Genomic DNA, 17,407 nt, shown 5'->3' with positions numbered 1-17,407 from the left:
AAATGCTTTGGTTCTTTTTATATTTTATTAAAAACAAAAATATCTCCTTCGTGCTATCTCTTCGCTACATATATGTAAATATTTATCTCACTTTGTTGCTTGAACCGTCAACGAGAAGACTTCAAGGAACCCTTAGATATTTTCATGTTGAAACCCTTCAAATATTCTTGCTTCATATGAAAAACAATATAAGTATATTTCTTAGAAATACGATTTTACCAAAAGAACTTTGAAAAAATTTAAAATGGTTTTTATGAAATTTATATACAAATTATTTTATTATACAAAATCATTCGAAAATTTTGAAATAATTATTATTTATGTAATATTTAATATTTAAAAAAATAAAAATTCAATTTTCTTAATTTTAAAGATTTAAATTTAATTTTAAATTTTGCAAACACATTCAATTTTAATAACTACAAAAGGGTTTATAATTTATTTTAATATCTAATAAAATTATTTTTACTAAATTGTATAACTATTTTAAATTTTCATGAATTTATTAAATTACCATTTCAGTGTATCTGTACGTATCTGGTGTGCGCATGCGCGCGATACAATATTAAAAATTATTAAAAATTAAAATTTATTAAAAATCCAAAATTATTTAGATTAATTTAGAATAATTTTTTCTTACATTTCTTTTGATTTTATTAAATATTAATATTTATAGAAAATATTTAAATATTTATAAAAAAATTAATAATTAATATAAAATTAAAATGTTTTTTAAGCTAATTTTTATTTTTTTTTCCTAAATAAAGTCTTAGCCATACTTTTAAATACACACATTAATATTCAGATAATTATTGCAAGATAGAGATTGAAATGCATCAATTATTCGAAAAACTAGATGTTCTGAAAATTATTGCTAATTTCTTTTTTAATTTTATTCGTTTCATTAAAATATCGGAAACGAGAGAATATTTCTTATAAATTAAATAAAAAAAAATATTCCTGTTTTATTTTAAATTTTAACTATCAGCTTTTTGAAGATATATGCATATCTCAATAACTTTCATTTTTAGAAATTGATGGAGATAATTTCGAATCATTTAAGTGAGTAAAAAATATAATTATTAACGAATAATACTATATATTGGAAAAAAAAAACTAAACTTGCAAAAAAAACTCATCTATTTTAACAATCTTGAAATATATTGTTTAGGATATTATTTTGAACAACTTTTTCCATTATATATATGTAAATAATTGTCAATTTCAATTTTTTGAATTATTCACAAAAACTTTTGATATTATATCATTCTATCATATGTATACATGACAATATATGCGTTATTATGAATACAATATATATAAAATGAAGCTCTTAATCTTTAATTATAATAATATAATAATTATATTATATATAAAATTGTATATATTAATTATAATAATTATAATTAATAATTAATTAGAAAAATATATTTTAACATAGATTTTGATGTAATTTAACCAAAATTAATAAAATTAAAAGATAAAACAGAAAAAATTACACATCTCTGATCTTAGATTATTTTTTTCTGAATTTTGTTAATTATAATAAATTAAAATGCAGCTGCTTATACAAGAATAAAAAAATTACTCAAATTAATAGATTCTAAAGATTAAAAACTTTATTTTTTCTACGTATTTTGCATATTTTTGTGTATTATATGCGTATATTATTATGAATATACATATAAAGTCAGAATTTAATATCTATCAAAAATTATATTTAATATATATCAAAAATTCTTTAAAAATAATTCGGAAATTAAATCGACTATCAAATTAAATTTAGAGAAAAATCAAAATGATATTTCTAATAAACATATTTAAAGAAATGATATATATTTAATGAAATTAATGAAGAAATTACTTTTTTTGTTTACTGAAAACAATAAATAATTGTCTAGATTCAACACAATGAAACTAATATTTATTATTATAAATTACTAATAAATTCTTTTAAATGATATATAAATTATTCTTGTATAAATAAATGATAATAAATTTTATAAATAAATTTTATAAATTACAAGACAATATTATATAATTAAATATAATATAAAACAAATATAAAACAATTATTAATTTATTATTAACAATTATTAACATAATATAAAACAAATTATTAATTTAATTTTCATATATAGTTGTTAATTTTAAATGAAAAAAAAATGTTATATTTTATTTTATAAATAATATATTTTATTTTATAAATAAAAACTTTAATTGTTGTAAATATAAACTTTTTCATGTTTAATCTTCAAATAAATAATATTTAAAAATTTTAGGAACACGTATATATATTAGGAACATATATACATATTATATTATTCTTATAGAATAATAATAATAAATACTATATACAATGAAAACAATAGAATTATTATCTATTTTAACAATTTTGAAATATATATATATATAAAATTTTCAGAATGTCTTTAAAAATTAAACAAACAGCAAAAATAATAAAAAGAATCAAAAAATAAAGATATTTTAAAAAAGAAAAAAATGTTTATTATATTTCTATTTAACAATAATTAATATTTTTTTCTTAATTAATTGATTTCTTAAAAATTTTTATTTTAATTATCGTTTTTCTTATATGAATATTTAATTAATATTTAAAAAAGAAATCAAAAAAATAAAGAACAAATCAAAGAAGAGTGTATCAAAGACTTTCTCGTTTCGACGGATAGTAGCGAATAGCATATCGTCATACCAACAATTATTTCAGGAAACTGAAATCATTTTACACTTGAAAAACTATTTAAATCGATCGCAATAAATATAGGGAAATATTTGTATTCTACAAGATAAATGATATTTGTCATCTGTTCATAATGCAAAATATTTTGATTATTCATTTTGGCAATATAGACGTTATCGAATGAAAGAACCGAATAAATCAAATATTATTTATTATAACTAGTTGAAGAAAAAATAAAGACAATTCTATATTGTAACATTGCTTTAATGGTGTAAGTATATTTACTATTTATGTTTATATGCTTTTATTATTATTATATGAAATAAATATTTTAACTTGCATTTCGAAAAATATATTTGTTTTCCTTTATATTTTATTTTTATTTTCGAGTTTATTAAGTTTTTCGTAAAAAAATATAAATAAATATATGAATGAAAATAATCATTGACAAATTTATATTTTCTATCATAAACTCAATTTTTAATGTATATATATTATAAAAATATTATAAAATAAAATAAAAAATATTTAAAAAATTATAAAATAAAAAATATTAAATCATCGATTATTCATTTTATTGATATTCATATTATAATATATTTTCTCATTTTTCCGTCTCCTTAGTTTTTATGTTATTCGATTGATAATATAAATAATATTAATCCAAAGAAAATTAAATCTATTCTGAAGATTTGCATTAACATAAAATTTCAAAGTGTTATTGTAATATAACCCACATATATAATAAATATTAATATATTAAATTTATAAGTTAGAAAATTAATTATTTTGCGAATGCAATTTTATGTTATATCGTTTTATTGTTTATATCATTTATTATATATATATATGTGTCTATATATCAAGATTCTTTAATATACTTTCAATAATTTTTTAAATACTTATATATAATATCGAATATATTTATTTCTATCAGTCTGAAACATGCTATATATTGTTTAACAATAATATATATACATATATATTATTATATATTATTATAATAACAACAATAATAATAAATTAAAATTAATGATTGATATCTTAAAACATTGTTCATTGAGAAATTTAATTATTCTATGCAATAACCGATTTCATGACTGAAATACCATGAAATTGTAGAATAGATGTTTGTGTGCTTGTCGAAAAGTTTCATACGAAAGAAGTTTCGGATAAACTTTTATCGTTATCAAAAACAAGATAAGAAAGATGCATATGTTATATATATATATGTCATATGGTTTGTAAATGTTTCAAAACGCTTTAATAAACAATGACTTCAATTTAATAAACAAAGACTTTCAATTTTTATTACAATGTATATCTCAATTAATTAGGATTCAATTTTATGGTTTCATAATTATAATATAATTATAATAGAAGATAATATATAATAGATAAATATTATTAGTATATCATTGTATGATATACTGAAAATGAGGTTATATTTATATAAATAATGAATTATTTTTGTCGCAATTATTCTTCAAACGTAATAATTTGATATACGAATAGATTTATTTGAAAATATAGATTTTTGATATATGAATAGAATAATGAATAGATATATTATAAAAATATAACAAAGAATAAATTTATTTAAAAATTATTAATTTTCCGCAGATTTTCTATTATTACATTTCATTATTTATTATATAAAAATAGTTAGAAATAAATTTTAAATAACTTTATAACATCTATGGATATATTTTTATTATTTAATCTATATTTTCTAAAAATTAATACAATAATTGAAAAAAAACATATTTATCTCATACTAAAATATTCTTCATTTTTTTCAAAAATAATTCATAAATCAAAATAATTATAAAAGAATAGTATATGAAAAAACATATATATGTACATAATACATAATATATATATATAATACTAAACAATTCTATTATGTGATAGTATTCCATTTATCAATAAAAATATAATAAATGATTTTTTTATTACTACGAAGTTAAAATCATATCATAATAAAAAAACTGCTCTTTCTTTATATGTTTAAAATTTTATAAAATTTCAAGAACTTAATGAAATTATGAAACTATGTATATAAAGTAAAAAACATATATATATATTTTTCATATAATAAAAATTATATATATTTCATATATAATTACAGTTACTATCTGCAATAATGTAGATTCAATTATAAATTTATTTTTGATAAATTGATATTATTTTTGATTAATTGCGATATATATAAATTATATTTTATACATAGGCATAATATGTTTCCATCAAATTCATTTTTACATTCATATAATAATGTATATAATATGTAATATATATACATGTATATAATAAATATATACATATATACATATTTTTTTTCCTTTCTATCGTTCTTAATTAATTTAATTTTCTAATTTTTTAAAATTACTCTATCATAAAAATAGACAACACATATGTAATATTTATATGTAAATAAATACATAAACAAATAAAATTTCCAGTTAATAAATTATTGTATAATTAATATTTTCAAAAATGAAAAATTTTATTTAGCGAAATTACTCTGAAACGGAAAGGTATTTCTAAATAATAATAATTGTAAATATTAAAATTTTATAAACAATAATAATTTATTGCAAAAAGATAAAGAAAATTGAAATATTATACGATTTATTTCTTATGATTATTTTGTAAAATAATAAAATTGTATTATTCAAAATGCAAAAACTCAAATCGTTTTAATAAAAGTACCATGAACTTTATTTAAAGTTAAGATTTTTTAATTATGAAAACTTGAATATAATTAATTTGATTAATTAAAAAGAAAACGAATTTAGATGTAGAATGTAAAATGTAAAAACTTAAATAAAATGACATAATATTTACCTGCGATTAAGCAGAACTCCACTGTGACAATTATGCGAATACTGCGTAAAGACAGATTCTGATCATCTTGGAGAGAAATCCCCAAGAAGTAAATATATCCATTTATAAAATCATGTTCGAGAAGAAGTAATGATGGAACCGTCGGAAGTCGTCACTTCTATTACGATTCTTTTTTCAATTAAAATAAATCACCGTAATCACTTATTTTTGTTCACTATTCACTATACAATATTGAGTTTCACTTAAGCACGCAAATAATAATAAAATCAGTAAATAAAATTCATAAAATTTTTACTTATTATTCACTTCTAAATAAAAAATTAATCATGAATTTTTTTGAACACCGGAATAATTAAAAATAACAAAAAATTCTTTTTTATATGTTTTACTAATTTACAAAAACAAAAACTGAAACATTCGAAATCCGAAAGAGATAAATATTTATGAATACGCGTTTTCGTTTTGCATGTTGTCTTTTCGAAAGAAAGTATTGCAAACTACGAAAAACTACATTTTCAATTAATATCACAAAATATTTACCGGTAAATAATTTCTACAGTTTTTCAAACTTTTTTTCGTATTGCAACAAATACATATTCATTTCGAAATCAGAATTTTCTCAAACTATGCTTAAACTAAAATGCATCAATTTTCAATAATTTGATATAAAAAATGAATCAATAGATTTGAATTCAATAATATTCGCGATATAATAATAATCAAAACGAAGGATATGACTCCTAGAATCTGATCATATTCCCTTTAATGCGGGCGCCGGCCGGCTTAAAGCTAGGCAACCGAATGCTTTTCCTTGTAACTGATAGCTTGATTTTTTTAAATATCCACAACGATTCACTTTACATACATTTAACGTACGAATCACTTTTTAAAACATTTAACACATTTGTATTTTGTTAAATAAAGTTAAATTGACACATTCACAGTTCAAATCACTTATTGAAAAAATTTTTAGACACTATTTCCATATAAATAGAAGAATGTATAATTTGTTTTAAAATATCATTTATATGTTATGATTGAATTAATAGATAAATAATTATCATTTCCAGTAAAAAGAAATTCACCCGTAACGCGACATATCATAACATGTTCACCATCGAACGGTTAAATTGTGACTGCGGCTAGTGGGGTTCGATGCCATCTCCCCCACTACCATATTCAACCTTACTAGCGAAACACCACAGAGAGTAGTGGATGTTTTAAAGGACACGCCTACTGCCACGCCCTCATCTCCACGTTACACCTCCTTTGGACGCGCCTCTTTTTTTCGGAACTTATCACATGAGAAGATTCATATAAAGTAAATAAGAGTAAATAAGTTCTTATTTACTTTATGAATAGAATTTGAATATTTCGCGCTTTTTTAAAATAAAATTATTTATTTTTATTTAAAAAAAAAATATTTAATGCTAAAATGTATTTATAGAAATAATTATAAATAAGATAAAAAAAACAAAATAAAGATAAAGATATTATCAAAATAAAGATAAGATATTTATTATATTGTAATAAATATATTGAATATTCAAAAATATGCAACAAAAATTTGTAAAAAGAAATATAATAATAATAAAATATAAATAATAAAATATAATAGTATAATAAAAAATAAAAAAAAAAAGTTTAAATCTACTATTATCAAATATTTGAATATAGCAAATAAAGAGATAAATTCTTTCTCTAATAATCATATATTTTATATTCTCTTTGATCTTATTTTTATTTTGATCTTATTTCCACAAATTAAAAATATAAATATAATGTCACATAAAAAAAGAAATCTATATTATATAAATCTATATTATATATATGATAAATTAATCAATAATATAATATAATAATATTTATTTTGTAACATATTTATAATTTTAAAAAATTACATAATATATATACATATACCTATGTATACATGTATGCTAATTAAAATAAATTATATAAGATTTTTATTTCAATTTTACAATTTATCATATTATTATTATAAAATTATGAAATTAATTAAATTATTAATAATCTAATTATTAATTATATACTATTTAAAATAATTATAAAATTATATAATAATAATATATATTTATATGTAATTCAATGATACCTAAAATATTATATTATTATATACTTAGATAATATATAGTATCTATATTATTATTAAATATGATTAATTTTAATTTATATTCTATTTTAATATATATTTTATTTTTAAATTATTAAATGAGTATACTCTTTCAATTGTTTAAATCATTATTTTCAGATAAAATAACTATTTGTTAATAATAAAATCCAAAATATCATTATATTTAATTGTTTAAGTATGAGATATAAATTTTAAAAAATAAATAATTTACTTTAAAGATAATATTTCTTTTTATAAAATACAAATTAATTAATAATTAAATTGTGGATTTTTATTTAATTTATGAATTATTTTTATTTTAATATAAGCAAAAATTACATTATTGAAATATATTATTTATAATCTATAAAACTGTAAAAAATTTTTAGAATAATGTTAATTTTGTTGACAATTGAATATTATATAATTTTTATAAATATTACATTTGATATGTCAATAGTTATTTAGATATAATTGATTGAATGATGTGAAAGATCTATAATAAGATTGTTTATAGATTTAAATAATATAAAAAATATAATAAAAAAAATAATATAAATATATTTATCGTAAACTGATCTAGAATACTCTTTTGTTACATAAATAAAATAAATATAGAAAATTATTGTATCAATAAATATAAATCATTCTATATCATTTATATTATTTTAGATTTTAAAAATATTTAAAATATTTAATAAATATAACTATTTTTAATAAATCATTATAATATAAGAAAATGTAATATTAAAATCATACATGTGCAGTATCTTTCGTATAATATTGTTACGATACAGTAAATATAGATATATTTACTATATATATTTACGTGAATGCATGTAAATACATGTATTAATGCAAAATAATAATATTATCTAATACATTTTTATTATTATTATGTCTTTTATATAATTTTTATTATTATTTATTATATCTTGTATTATGTATATTTGTATCTATATACAAAGTGATAATATATTTATGAAATCCTTTTGGAAATGATTTTAGCGATCAAAATAAATGAAAATTAATATACAAAAATGTCGATGAAGCGTTTTTATTAATTTGCAAGCAATTGAATTTTATTTGAAGTTAACTTAAATAGTTAACTTAAATAAAGTGAAACATAGATTAAGTGAACGGATCTATCTCTGTCACATTGCCATTTGCTCTGTTTCTGTCTCATTTTATTTAACTTATATAACTTATTATAGCTTATATAACTTATATATAAGCAAACTTATTATATATATATTATATATATATAATATATATATATTACATATATAAAATATATATAATAATATATAAATTAAATATATAAAATATATATATAATATATATATAATAAGTTTGCTTATATATAAGTTATATAAGCTATAATAAGTTATATAAGTTAAATAAAATGAGACAGAAACAGAGTAAATGGCAATGTGTATATGGCAATATATATAAAAAATATATATAATATATATATTATATATATATAATATTATTATATATTATATATAACTTATATATAAGCCACAATCAATTACATTATAATCAATTACATTCAATTACGTTATAATAATATTTTTATAATTTACTATAATAAATTATTAATATATTGTTATAATATATATTGTTATAATATATATTTGTTGTAAATAAAATGAATTAAATATTTATAATTTTTTAAAATTGTTAATAACAGAAATGTAAATATTGTAAACAAGCAATCTTTATGAATTAAATTAATAAAGATAATTCGAATCTTCACAAGATATGAAGTATATATCAGTTTGATTCATCCCAAAACAATATTATCGGAGTTTTGGCTCTCATTTTTCTCATTTGCTGCGTGCTTGAAAATTCAATTGAAATCTAGGTATTGTAAAAAAAAAAATATTCTGCACTTTTTTTTTCTTATTGTATTCATGGAAATAAATTATTATTTTCCTTATAGTATACAATATTTTAAATATATTTATTCATTAAATTTTTGAACTAATAATAAATAAAAAAATAATAAAAAATAAGAAGTTCTATATAATAGAAATTGATTTATCTAGATTTAGAATAAATTACATAATATTATTTATATATAATAACTTATAATATTATTATTCTAAAAAATACAACTTTTAACAATGATGCAACAGTGCTTTTTTTATAAGATAACATAGGGATTAATTTAAATGAATTAATAAAATTCGATTTATTATTTTATTTATTATTTTAAAAATATTTATTTTTTTATGATATTTAATTATCTATTAATATTACAATCCATTTAAAGTTATTCGAGATATTATTAATCATTTTACTAAATTTTCGAAATACAATTAAAATTTTATAAAATTTAATGTGATCTTCAATTTATATGAATTATTTTGGATATTTTTTCAATACATCTCTACACTTTACAACTTGCTAACATTTTTATTATATCATTTTATTATTTTTTTTGCGCAATATTATATATTTTTTTAAATCCAATTCTCAAATACATAAAAAATCAATATTATATCTTTTGTAAATTCTCTATTTAAAGGATAATTAAAGCGTGATGATTCCTAATTCTTTCAATAAATATATAAGTTTAAAAATTAATTTTAATATAAGAGCAATAAAAATTTATTTATCAGAAATAAAGATATATTTCAAGCAAATTGGACAGTTAAGAATATAAAAAAATATACAGAAGAATGGTCATCCGATTAAATTGAAAGTGTGTATGGCATGCACATCATCATCAGCATGGCGCTCCCCCATGCGTCCCTGTGGCGCCGAGACTGCTTTGAACTTCCGTCCTGCCCCACGAGCAACTAGAATCCCCTCCTGTGTCGGTACACCAGAGAAGCGAATGGTGCCGTTTTATGCAATTTTTGCTGACAGTGATGCGGTACCACCCGGTACAAGTTAGTTTTAGATGCCGCTCCGCCTACCGACACCATCGCAGTTATATGAACTTGGTTGCACATGCGCAGTATGCAGAGTTATATGACGCGTTCGAATTACTCTCCGCCATCTTTTCACCAGCCAGAATCAGTGATACAACCCAATGTGACTGTTCTCTTTCTCTTTGTCTTTCATCCGTATGCAATCTTGTTGATATAACTATCTCTCTTTTTCTCTCGTTTTCTCTTTCTCTCTCTTTATCTATCTTTTACTTCTTACATCTAGCTTCCTCCCATTCTCTTATGTGTTTTTCTGCCTTACTTTTTCTCACTTCTATTTGATTCTTCTGAAGCGAATATCTACTATTACAATGAATTGTGAGAAATACGCTAATAGAGAAGTTACCAAAATGGCTATTCACTAATGTCTATCGAAATTTATAATAAATTTTTATATTTCATATTATTATTTTTATATTATTATATTTTTAATATTATTTAAATATTTTTTTAATTAATATTTAATAATATTTAATTTATTAATAATATTTTTTTAATTATTTAAATAAATGTAACTTAATTATACTCATTTTTATAGAGGCATTTTTGATTAAATATACACATACATACACAAATATACACATTGATGTAGATTAAATTTAATCATTATATGTACAATTTTCAAATCAGAAATAATTTAAAATATCTTAAATTATAAATTGTATATATTTTTTATATTTCTGCAGAATATATATAATTTTATATTTTTCTGATATAAAGAAAATAATAAAATCTAGATAATTTCATAAATAAATTTACTAATATAGAATTATAAATATTTACACATTGTGTAAGTTTAATTCGGATTTAGTTTATATTTTAATTTCTTCTTTTTTCTCTAATTTTCTTTCATTTTTTTCTAAAGTCAAATTTATTCAATTATTTTTATTGTTAGTTATATTTCATAATAATAAAATATATTTATGTTTTTACAAATATCTTATTATATGGGATATATTATATTATATAGGACCGGAAATGATTTTTCATGAAAAAATAAATCAAAAATAAGAAAAAATTTTTTTCATTTGAGGATTTGTTTTCGAATAAATCAAATTTAAAAAAAAATTTAAATATAAGTGATCTGGCTAATTCTCAATACGAACTATTGATAGTTATTCAACACATGCAAATAAATAAAAAATATAGAATAAAATTTTATTGCTTTTTTTTAGAAAATCTTTTTTTTAGAAAAACAAGATTGAATATACAATTAAAGAATTATATCATAAGCAAATTTTCAATTTCGATTTTCTTCAATAATTAAATGAAAAAAATTTATTCTCAATAATTTATTATTAATCATTTATTCATATTTAATAAAAAAATAATCATTTTCACATTAACATTTTTTAAATTTAATTAACTCTAAAAATGAAACTTAAAACTAAAAATAAAACTTCAAAAAAAATGAAAAAATTTTATTTTTTCTTATTAATTTATTTTTTCATAAAAAATCATCTATTCAGCTGTGTAACAAGATATATTTTTAATACCAATATCGCATATTCATACATATTAAAACATTACATATTCAAAATCAATATTAAAAATCATAATGATATATTTTTTATTTTGAAGCACATTAATAGAAATGCATATTTTTATTATTTTTATTATTACATAATATAATACCAAAATTTTTTTAGCAGAATATATATTTTTGTTATTGAATTGCAATGTGACTATAAATATCAAAATCTAAATATATTTAAATAATCTAATATAAATAAAGTATCTATATTATTTAGTTTTTTAGAATTTTTTATATAATTAAATATATAATTATATATATATATAATAAATATAATTATATATATAATAAATAATAATAAAATTATATATATATTTATATATATAATAAAAATATGCGAAAATGAATTAAAAGACTTTAAAGATGTTATTTTATATTATTTGATAATCCAAAAAAATAGTATGTGTTACTGCAAAAGTAATCATTCTAATAATAATCTTCAAATAATTATCCAAAAAATTCAAATATTCTATCAATTTTCTTACTAAAATAAATGACTTTCAAAAAAAATTTTTTTTTTATATTTTTAATAATTATAGAAATAATAAATTATATTCTTTATATTCTTATATTTAGACATAGTGAATGTAAATCATAACATGTTGGAGATTATGCCGTGTTTTAATTAAATATCGAACGCAAAATTGTTGATTCCACTAACTAATGTGATACATAATATATATACTTGCTTAAGTATATCAAAAAAAATAAAAGAAATTAATATTCTAATAATTATATTCAAATTGATAATTTGAAAATCGAAAATAAGCGATTTTTTCGTTTGTTTAAATATTTTATTGATCAGTCAAATAAATATGATAATAATTTTATCATATTTATATAAAATCTATTTTAAAACATAGTATTATACATATGTATAAAATATATAAAAGGTAAGTGTAAAAAGTATCATAACGTGATTTTATATCTTTGGATCGGTATTCGGTATTCTATAAATAAAAGTATGTGCAAAAATAATCTTAATTTCGAAATTCAAAGTCAAATTTTTTTTATTGCATTGTATTTTATTCATTGAAGAAAAGTATCAAAAGAATCATAAGTCACAATTTAATTTTGTTAAAAAAAAATATTAAATTTGCATTAATTTTCGAATTTATTTTATTTATTAATTTTATTATTAATTTGTTTATATTTTTCGGTCAATTATAACATCTATTCTATATCTATTCTATATCTATTCTATATCTGTGACATTTAAATAGAGATCAATCATCATATATTCCATATTGTGAGATGCCGAATGACATACAGGTAACATCACAAGGATGATATCAATAAGCCATGATCAGTACTATTTCCCTTTTCATCATTCAATAGTACAATAAAAATATGCCAAGAAAAAGGAAAATAAAATATATTTGAAAAGAAATACTCGGTCGGGAGCGAAACATCTGTAATAAATTAATTTTTTTTGAATAATTGTAAAAATGAAGTACATAAAAGAAAAGAAATTAGACATATTATCATTTATTTTGAAACAAAAAATGTCTTACGTATGGAATGCATTATATGTGGAAATATTTTCTATAGAAATCATCTATATCGTCAAATTTTTAATAATTTTTAAATATTTTCAATAACTTGAGAGTTCTTCGACGTAAAACAAACAATTTAAATGAAATTACATTTTTAATTTTTTTGTAGATGGACGCGATAAAGACATATAAAAATCCATTTTTATTTTTTAAATAAAATTAATAGTATATTTTTTTATATATCAATCTATGCAATTTTTAATTCTCTACAAAAAAGTATTATTAACCTATGCATAAAAATGATTAATTTAAGAGATATTTTGATGTAAATATTAAGAAAATTTAATTCGCTTATTAATAATAAAATTGTATTTATTTATTAATTTACAAAAAGGATTTAATGAAATATATGTACAATACTTGTCCGACTAATTGCAGATTATCTTTCAATTTCATCATCAAATTCAAAGATGGTATAACTATAGTTAATAACACCATATACATCTTTTGAAACTATTTAATATCCATTAAAACATTTCTCATTACAAATAACAATATAATTCAAAATAATATTTAATGAGATACTCTATAATAGACCTGGAACATTTATATAATTATATATCATAGTGCTATTTTTCTTTAACTAAGGAATGTAAGCAAATTATAAATAAAATGAATTTGAAAAGTAGTAAAAATTTAATGATTTTTTTTAAAAAAACAATTAAGTTGCAACTCATGATTCTTTTCAAACTTTTTATTCTTATTTTTACTTTATCCATAAGTAGAATACAATGCAATAAGAAAAAAATTTGAGTTTAAATTTCGAAGTCAAGATTATTTTTACACTTTTATTTATAGATTTTTATTGACTTAGAGATATAAAATGTTATAATGTATTTTATACTTACTTTTTATATATTTTTATACATAATATAATTGCCATAACCTATCGCTATTAATATATATTAATATATACATTAATCTATTATATGCATGCACAATATAACAGATTTTTTTTAATAATATCATTATAAATATTGAATTTCTGGTAACTTATTCAAAAAACGTTCAATTGCTAAAATTTGCAAATTATTCCATTTTATATAAAAATAATATTTATAAGAAGAATTTTTGACCAAAAATAAAATCCAAAATTTGCGAAAAATATTTTACTATAATGTCGATTCCTGCATTACCGATAAAGCATAAAATAAAATAAAGTGAAATGATTGAACTTTCGGAAGAACTTTCTAAAGAATAGATTAGATCAATCAGTTTATTCGAAATATTTATGCTTTTCTGCATTTTCTACATTAAAGATTTCTATTTTCTGTTTTTTTTTTTATTTCTTATTTTTTTTTGTATTTTTGAAATTATAATGACCAAAATTATAATGATAGCAATATCAATAATAATATCATATTTTGAATTTATTATCATAACTTTATTACAATTTCGATTATACAAAAATTTTATATTTTATTTCATACATTTGAAAGATGCTCAAACTCTCTATAGGTAGGATATTAAAGATTGCGAATATTTATAAACTGAAGAAGATTTATTTTATCAATTATTAAACTTATTTTAATAATTGTATTTTATTTTATTATTTTAATTATTAAATTATTTTATCAATTATTTCAATTATTAAATTTATTTTATCAATTATTAATCAATTATATAATGTAATAGTTAAAATATTATAAATATATGCATTTAATAGTACATTTATCTAAAATTTTAGTGAAATCAATTCAATATAAAAATATTTATCATTTCTAATAAATATACACTTAGTACACAATTTACTATAATAAATTAATAAAAGTATCAACTAAATCTAAAATAAATAATATCTTTAAAGTTATTGATTTAATTAGAGTAAACTTTTATACTAATAATATTTATTTTGCTAAGTTATTTTTGTTTTAATATTCAAACGAATTGTTATAATAATTGTTATATCATTATATATATTATATATATTATATAAAGAAATCAATCATATAAAAAACAAAATATATCTACATACAAAAAATTATATTATGGCATTATATTTTGTACATATTTTTTTTACTAATTAATTTTTTACTAATTAATTCGATATGAAAATATATAATATATATATAATATATATATTATTACTAATTAAAGTTTACATTTAATTAGTTATAAACATTATATATATTTTACAAATTAATATGTTTAACAATGTTGTAACATTAACTATTAACTAATACATTAACTAGTAAATATATATGTATATGTATATATATATATATACATGCAGGATATTCCAATTAAATCTAATCATTTTATAATTTGAATTGCAATTGTTGATTAGGAAGAAGTGCTTTTTTATTGAATTGTTGTCAAAATTATCAAATCTGACATTAGATTTAAATTTTTAAAGATATTTAAAAAATAAAATATATATAACATTTAATAATTTGAAACAGAAGATTATTTAGGAATGCTAACAAATTTCGGAAATGCTAGAAACAATTGATAAACTAAGACATAGAATGAATATTTATATCCAAGTTAAAATTGAATATTAACTTTAAGAAAATATATATGATTTTCAAATGATATTCAAATTAAAATATTTACTGAAATTTTATATTATAAAAACTTTTTATTTTTTTATAGAAAATGTTGAATTGCATTCAATAATGTAATAAAAAATATATATAGTTCAATTTAAAAAAAACAGTTATCCTATATGTGTTCTCTATATTTCATAAAAAAATTATATCAAATTACATATTCATTGAAACTATTATACTTTTGAAACTTTTTTTTTGAAATTTCTTTTTTTTCAACAATTTGAAAGATTGAATAAGTTTTATTTAAATTTGATAGATATTTGAATAAATCCTTTAAATAGATGCATGTACTTATATTTATAAATATATAGGAAATTAATAAAGAAATGTAGATGATTGACCAATTCTTTTTCTTCTACAAAAAAATATCTATTATATTTTATTATTATATATATATATATATATATATATTATATTATTTTTATTATATTCTATTATTTATTATATTCTAAAAAAAATTCTAAAAAAAATATTATTTTATTTTATTGAGTTTCAAATTATAATAAAATAATAAAATATTTTTTGCAAAATTTTAAATTTTAATTTTAGAATCACTAAAAATTCTTCTCATAGTAAATAATAAATATTTTTATGCAAAATTTTCAAAATTTCATAAATCAAGCATAATAATTTTTCTCAAAAAATTTAAAATTTTGTTCAAATTAAAATCTTTTTGTAACTATTTAATATGTAAATAGATTTTTTTTAATAATAAGATGAATGTCTTACATTAGTAATCAAATTGCAAATAGCATAAAAAATATTTTGCTCTTTTTTGAAAAATATTTCAGAACATGAAATACGAAATTTCATAATATATTATATTCATTATATAATTCTGTAATCATATTATTTGTTAATAAAAATATTATTCCTAGAGATCTATTTTATATCTTATTTTTATCTACATTTCATTTGTTATTGATATTTATCCATTTGATATCTGTTTATCATTAATTAGTTTTGATAATCTATATTATGATTGTATATAATTATAATTTCAATCACTTGTTGTAATCATATTTTTTATTTCTATCGATAATATTGAAAACAAAAATATTAAGAAACTATGTATAGATCACAATTAGATACAAATTAAATATAAGAATAAATCGAATATTTTATTATTTTATGAGCTTTG

The 17,407-nt window shown here is 17.7% G+C and overlaps 2 protein-coding genes across 7 annotated transcripts in view; both read right to left on the bottom strand.

The window, feature by feature from the left end:
• The window catches only part of LOC122719684, a 312,904-nt gene extending 307,052 nt beyond the window's left edge, over nt 1-5,852 (bottom strand). For all 6 annotated transcript variants that reach the window (XM_043945705.1, XM_043945707.1, XM_043945709.1 and 3 more), the window contains exon 1: nt 5,552-5,852. The gene's annotated coding sequence lies outside the window, so the exon portion shown is untranslated. The remainder of the gene's footprint in view (nt 1-5,551) is intronic.
• LOC122719685 overlaps nt 1-17,407 on the bottom strand; it is a 107,610-nt gene that overhangs the window by 77,422 nt on the left and 12,781 nt on the right. The gene's annotated exons all lie outside the window — the stretch shown is intronic.

This window comes from Apis laboriosa, unplaced genomic scaffold (assembly GCF_014066325.1).
Source record: "Apis laboriosa isolate Shangri-la unplaced genomic scaffold, ASM1406632v1 scaffold93_cov139, whole genome shotgun sequence".
NCBI classification, from domain to species: Eukaryota; Metazoa; Arthropoda; class Insecta; order Hymenoptera; family Apidae; genus Apis; species Apis laboriosa.
This window is presented reverse-complemented; position numbering and strand designations above follow the sequence as displayed.